Source organism: Onychostruthus taczanowskii, unplaced genomic scaffold (assembly GCF_017590055.1).
Source record: "Onychostruthus taczanowskii isolate IOZ18803 unplaced genomic scaffold, ASM1759005v1 scaffold116, whole genome shotgun sequence".
Classification (NCBI taxonomy): domain Eukaryota; kingdom Metazoa; phylum Chordata; class Aves; order Passeriformes; family Passeridae; genus Onychostruthus; species Onychostruthus taczanowskii.
In genome coordinates this window covers 877,962-885,555 of record NW_024498294.1, presented here as the reverse complement: position 1 = coordinate 885,555, position 7,594 = coordinate 877,962, and positions in this window count along the sequence as shown.

The following is a 7,594-nucleotide window of genomic DNA, read 5'->3' as shown; positions in this document are numbered from 1 at the left end:
AAATATTCACCCCTCCACAGAGCTTGGTATTCTCAAGAAGCTCATCCAAGTATTGCCACTTCTCATTCCTGCCTTTATAGTTTGAGGCCAGTCAATAATGACATCACTCTTTCCTGCTGACAATTGATGGAGAATGGGCAACTTTCCTCTGTTTTCACAGAAATCCCATTGACTTTTAGAGTTGTATTGTTGTGGTTTGTTCTTCCTTCTCACCACACACTACACCGGCATTTTCATTCAGGATTTGTCATTATTTTTCAAATGTGTGGATTGGTGGGAGGGAATTTTTAGCCTATTTACAAAAGCCTGGAGTGCCCTGCCCATGAGATGATCTTTAAGGTCCTTTCCAATCCAAACCATCCTGTGATTCCATGACTCCACGATTTTGCAGTTTCACGTCTGATCACTTTTCCCCCCAGGTTTGTGAACAGTCTCACATTCAGCTCAGTGGCAAATCCTGAGTGATTATTTTGGAATCTCAAGCAGGCTGAAGTAATCCTGTGAGTTATTTGTGAGTCATAAGTACATGCTGGTGCTAAATGTGTCCAACATTCTCTTAGTGCCTAAGAGAAGGACAGGACGGATCAGGCATTGTCACCAGGACAAAAATTAATGTGTTTTGCCAGCAATGGTGCTTTAGTCAGGCTGCAAGAGCTGCCTGCCGTGCCTTCGGGGATCAGCAGCTGAGAGGTGGCTGCAAACAAAGTATCAGAGGGTAGAAAATAACCAAAATGTTCATATTCAATTGGAATCTGGAGCTTCCCCTGCACTTCACCAAACTGGAAAGCCACTTAGTGCTGAAGGGGAATAAAACAGAATGGGATGAGTTGCTGCCTTATTCCCTTACATTGTGCACTTCCTGTTCCTTATAATTATTCTAAAGCAACCTGGGAATGTCTGAAAATGTTTAACATAAAAAAGAAGCCTTGGAGGCTCAGTTTAGTCTAGGAAAAGGTTTTCCAGGCCCCGCTGGCACTATCATTTACTGGCCACACCTTATGCAGACACAGAGCTGCCGTTGCATCCCAGTGCTCCCCGTGGGTGGAAAGGCACCAAAAATTAACTACAGCTCCTGCAGGGCAGTGACCCTGGTAAAACCCTAAGCAGACCCCACAAAGAGCAGCTGCCCCGGCTCTGGCTGTGCCTGAGGAGCTGCTGATTCCCAAAACCCAAGGTTGATTCCCAAAAAATCAGCTGCAGTTCCTGCTGCCAGGACTCAACCCCTGGGCAGGTCCCACAGGGCTCCTCCAAAGCTCCACAGGCAAAATCGCTGTCCCAACACACTGCAGTGCTGGAGCAGGAAGCCACTGAACATCACCTGGAGGATGGAAAGCTGTTTGGTCCTGCAGGAATGGCACCAGCTTCCCTGGGATGGCTGAGGAGTGCTTTGGTGAGGAGTAAAACCAAAAATCTCTCTGTGAATATAAGCCAGAGCGTCAGGTTGTGTTAGGGAATTATTTCTAGGTCATTTCAGTTCACTGCACTGCACTGCAAACTCTGCACTGAATGAATGACCAAAATAATTAATCAAAACGCTGGGGAGAAACACCAACTCACACTGCAGGCAACAAACTTTGCCTAAAAGTGACAAAGCTCAGCGCTTTTTAACCTGCTCTCTCCCAGCTGTCACACAGCAGCAGCACATGACCTTTCCTGCTGATTTTCCCCAGATCCAGCCTCGCTCTGAGGGTTGAGGGTGACCTTTCCCAGCCTGGTTTCTCCTGTTTTGAGCACCCTGTGTCGTGACAAAACTTGCCTGTCAGGATCTGCTTCAAGCCTGCAAATTTAAACTTGGGTGTGGATTAGAAGCCATTTCTGCCTCAGTCCTCCTGCGCTACGGAGGGGACTGAGTTCCAGTCCATGTCCCCCTGCAGGCACTGAGCTCCCAGCAGCTGCTCCCAGCCACCCACCAGGTCCTCCAGCCCAGCTGGGATAAGGAAATGCAAGCTGGGAATGAGCCAGAGCAGGGATATTTTTTCTTGCCCAGCTCAATCATCACTGTGATAACTCTGTGTGGAGAAATTCCTCCTGATGTCCCAGCTGGCACAACCTGAGGTCGTTCCCTCTCCTCCTGGAGCCCCCCTGGCTGTCCCCTCCTGGCAGGAGCTGTGCAGAGCCACAAGGTCCCCCCCGAGCATCCTCTGCTCCAGGCTGAGCCCCTTCCCAGCTCCCTCAGCCCCGACAGGACTTGCTCTCATTACTTTCTCTCTTTACACACAATTTTATGGGGCTGCTGTTCGGGTTTTCAGGGGGGAAAAAAAATACATGGATTTGAGTGCTTGCAGTTAAATAATAAAATGCCAGCTTATAAGCAAATGGCACAATAAAACAAGTCTGGGGAATATCAAGGATCCAATGCATTGCCTTTTGCTGGTGGAGAAGGGGAATTTTGCTCAGCTCCATCACTCAAAGCCATTCAAGTATCAGCATGAAACATTGTGTGTGTCACTTTTATGCTTTTCACTTGCACAGGAAACTTGCTCAAAAATGCTCAAGAAGTTTTTTTCTTTGTTCTTTACATGCTCTGTGTTACTTACTATTCAATATTTAATGATCTGTTGTGGGTTTGGCTCATCTTATTTCCTTTGTAAGCCACATTTCTCTCCAGGGTTTCCTGGCTTGTTTTGTACTTCCACATTCTGCTTTGATTTTGCTTTATCTCGTGAACCTTGATTCTCCAAGATTATGCAACTGGGACTCATGGATGAGGGGTTATTTTTATTTACTGCTGGCTTTTCAGGAAATGTTTCATTCCAAATTCTCCAAGATTAGTCACTGCTGTAGGAGCAGCCTCATTAGCAGCTTTCATTAGCCCAAAAATGCAAATAAGAGAACATCACCACCACACCGCTGTCCAAGTGTTGGAAATCACCATTTTTCCCAAGGAGCACTCCCTGCTCCAGCCTTTTCATTGTCTCTTTTTTGAGCATGTTACCACTCCTGCAAAGGCCACTTTTCCCTCTCACCCCTGCACACATTTCCCCTGGCAAAGAAGGGGGTCAGGAATATCCCATTCCCATTCCCATCCCCATCCCTGTGGGTGATCCCAGCTGCCAGGATCCATGCCACGTGTCCCAGCATCTCCTGGGCCCCGGAGTCAGCACAGGGAGGTAGGAGCAGGCCAGAGCCCATGGTACATTAAGCAGGAGAGTTTGGGAGTGTAAAACTCACTGGGCTGTCAGAACGATGTTCCCGCGGCGCTCCGCGCAGCCCAGCTTTTTGTCAGGGCAAGTACAAATGCCACAACTGCCTAAGCCTTCAAACCAGCCAGGGACATCCTTGTAGGGACTGATGGAGGCAAGGGGAGGCAAAAGAGAAGGGAAATTCATCTCCCTTGAAGTCCCTGGTGAGTCCATATGCTGAGAGCCGGGTGGCCAGCAGCCTGTGGCTCCTCTCCGGCATCCCAGGGATGAGCAGCTGGGACAGAAAGGACAACATTCCCCATTAAACTCACCAAATTCACACCTCCTGGCCACACACTGCCCTCACAGTGCCCTGGGGATGTCCTGATGGCTTTTAAAGGGTGGCAGATTGCAGGCTGTATGATGACATCAGAGCTCAATCAGCTGGATTTTAACCTCGCCACCACTTTGACAACTTGTTGTCTTTATCTGCTCAAGGATTGTTTCCTTCACTTATTTCCTTATTTCCCACTGCCACTGGAGCAGCCCAGGGGTCTTGGCTAAGCCAAATTCTCATTCCTTTAACACTGCACAAACACAAAGCCACGAGCAAGGCTTTGCTTTCCAGGGCATGGTTTTACCTGGGTTTTGGAGGGAGGGCAAAAGGTTCCTTCACCAGTCTCTGTCCATCTGTGAGTAACAAATCCAAATTCTGAGTGACCACACACTCCCATGGCAGGGGCCCTCCCAGTCTGGGTGAGGACAGGCTCAGGTGACATCCCCACCAAGTGCATCCTAATGCACAAGGAAACAGAAGCCTCAATACAGAAGGTGCTCAGCACCTTTTAAAAAATAAACCCCACCAGGTCCAGCTTCCAGTTCTGCTTTTTACAGGGATCTTCCCAGATCCTTTGCATCTTGCTGCTTCAGAGAAGAAGTAATCTTCACACACATCCTGTTAAATCCACAGGATTCATGGCCCCTGGATGTGGCAAATACTCAGTATTACTGCACACCTCCCACACTCAAGGCGATGTCCTTTGAAGAGACACCACTGGTGGCTGGGATGGCTCAAATTAGCTCCTTTTTCCTTCCATCACTCTGAAAGGAGCATCAGGTTTTTCTGCAAGGGCCACTGTTTACCCACTCAAACTGTCTAGCAGATTTTAGCAATGTACCTGAAGGCCCCTCAATGAATAGAACTGCTTTTTATTCCCCTAATTTTGGCTGGTCTCTCTTTTTAGGTTTCTAGATTTCTTATCAAATCCGGAGGATTTTCTTTTAAATTTGCCCGTGTGCTGTTGGAAAAATGCCTGAAAATTGCCCCAGAAAAGGCATCAGCACCAACACCTGGCCCCTAAATTCAGTAATAATTGTGACTCTGCAGCCTGACTCTTTTACACACAACATGCAAAATAAAACTGCTTTAGGACCTGCTGGGATGATTTTTAACCTGGAGGCACCTGCTGCACTTAAGGGGCTGCAATGAGCTGATTTAAGAGTAATGAGCATTTCCTAATGCCACACTAATGAGACAGATCTTTATTGATTCTATTTCCTAAGGCTCTCCAGACCCACATTTTCCCCAGAAGGCAAAGCAGCAATGCCAAAATCTCAGGGAGGAGCGTGGACGTGTTTATGGAATGAGCGTCTCAACACCTTTCCCACCATGGGTGGAAAAGTTTGGGTCTGGCCTTGGACAAAAAGAACAAAGGAGTGACCTGCTTTCCTTCTCCCAGGGCTGAGCACATCCCCCAGGGCAGCTCGATGGAAATTGTAATTATTCCAGAGCTAAGAATGGCAGCATTTATGATTAAAAATGAAAGCCAGTTTGATGCAGAAGAATGGGTATTAGATCACTTTGTACTTCTCACTAATTATTACATCATGAATGGCTGGTTTTATTTTTTAAAGGAGTCACAACTACAAAGATTTCCTTATGCATATATTTCTTAACACTTTAGAAATTAATTGGAACAAAAATATTTTGAATAAATTATTGCAGATGACATACTTTTTAAAAGATTTATTCATGGCTAAAAAGAACCTTTACTTTCTTTTCCCTTGAAGAATCATAGATAAACATGCTTTTGATACACATGTCCTCATTTCAAAGTCAAAAATTACTTCCAAAAAATCAAATTATTCAGGTATTTATTAGGATAGGCTGCCCTGGGAAGTGATGGAGTCACCATTCCTGAAAATGTAAAAAATTAAGCATATGTGGCACTTTACATCATGGTGGAGTTGGTTTGAAGGTACTTGGAGGTCTTTTTCATCTTTAATGATTTTCTGATTTTACTCTCTGCTTACTAATGAGGAGAATTATCAAATAGTTAATTTAAAAAGGGTATTTTTAATTCCAAGAACGTTCTAACAGAACACCACATCCTTCTGTGATGGAAAACATCAGAGGAAAGGGGCCACAGGAAAAATGCAGCTACAGAATGCAGAGAGGGAGGCAGGGCTGAATTTAGGAGCTTGTGAAAAAAAAAAAAAAACTGGAAAATTTCACCTGTGCTAAACAGGGAGCAGGAATTCCAGTGGGAAATTCCCCCTCTCAGGGGAAGGGTGTTTTCTGTGCTAAATGCAGAGGATCTGCTGTGTGGGCAGGTGATGACAGCAAAATCCAAACACAGGGGAGCACCAGCTCTTCCAAAGCCTCTTGAGAACCAGAAAATCAGGGGAGGAGGAGGGAAATCTGCTCCAGGATCCTCCTGGCTGGTGAAGCTGGTGACAACACTGAGCAAATTCCTATAAATATATATATATACTATAAATATATATACACTATAAATATATACTCATTCCTATAAACAACCTTTTCCTTGAGACCAGGCAATGTGGTTTGGAGTTCTTTGGGTTGATTTGCGAATAATTAAAGATTGCCTTGGATGTCTTCTCACTCCATCTTCCCACATGCAGATTTTTCTTCCCTTGTGCAGATTTTTTGCAGGGTTTGCCTCTAACAATTTCAGTTTGGGCATCTTTAGGAGTTTGGAATTCCTTGTGAGAAAACCTACACTGATGGATGTTGTCCAAGTAGTAACACCCCAAAAATATCTGTACAAGTGAGGGGTGTGTGCAGGCCAACTGTGCATCCAAAAAACCCCAATTCAAGAGGAAATTGGGAAAACACACTGGAAGTTTTGCTGTGTAAAACATGCTCATCTTCACCAGCAGGAAGAGGCCTTAGGAAGTGGAATTTTTTGGCATTTTCTGTGTTAGTAACAATCCATCAGTTTCATGCAGGGTTTGCAGACCCTGGGGCTGCTCAGTCTGAACTTCTCCTGACCTGCCCACAGCTTTGTTTTACTTGGTTTAGCTGTGACAGCAATTTCTCTGAATGACCAGTTATCTACGGATAATCTGGTTTGGGTTTGTTATCTTGGTGTGCTACAAACATAGTTTTATAGCCACAGCAGTAATTCTGTGTGAAAGGGGGTTTTTAATGACTGCAGTGCAAAGATAAAATGCAGAGAAACACTGCCCTGCTGCAGCAGTGAGAGCTGGAGCCACAGGAGGAGGAGAATACACGTGGGATGGTAAAATTTGGGGCACAAGAGACCTCCAAGGCAATAAACAGCTCATCAATATTGAGAAATGCAGACCTAGAGAGGGTCAAAAAAAAAAAAAAAGTTGTTTAAAACATGTGAAAGGTACCAGGTATAGTAAATTCAGATGAATTGTGGAGCTGCAGTTCAGGGAAAAAGGAAAATAAAAATGTAAAATCATGTTAGCAAATAAGAAAAATGACCACAAACTAATCCTAGAGTAAAATAGAAGAAATCATCACCTCCACCTAGGCTGCTGATGACCCTTGAATGACATTAGTGGGGTTTCAATGGTACCAACAGCACACTCTGGGCTGGATATTCCCAGTATGAATCGCATTTACCCATAAATAGGATTTACAGAGCTGCAGCTCCATCAGTGTCCAGTTGCAGACCAAGGCCAGCACTCCAGAGGGGCTGAATTCCGTGGGTGTCTTGGTTGGAAAGACAGGTGGCTGCTGAGGAAGGCAGGAGCCTCTCTTGAAATGGAAAATGTAAAACCTCTCCCTCCAAATTATAGTTTTGTAATGAAGGGGCTCTCAGGCAGAGATATGGGAGTAGGAGTAACAGTTCTTTACTAGGAAAATAAAATGCAGTGATACAAAACCCACTGCCAGAGTCAGAGCAGGAGCTGACACCCTGTGGGTCAGGGTGGTGGCACAGTCCCATCCCATGGTGGCTCAGTCCTCCTGCAGTGCCAGCTGTGGTTCTGTTGGAGCAGGGATCCTGCACAAGGCTGGAGTTTTCCTCTGAAGCTCCAGTGGTGGTTTCGATGGGTCTGGTCTTCCTCTGGGAATGCAGTGGAGGAGAAAGCTGCTGCTCTGGCAATGCAGTTGGGAAAAGGCTGCTGTGGTGTCCCAAAATCTCCGATTCTGTCCAGGCAGGAATGCTTGGCTCCTCCTCCTGGGTGGAGCTTCT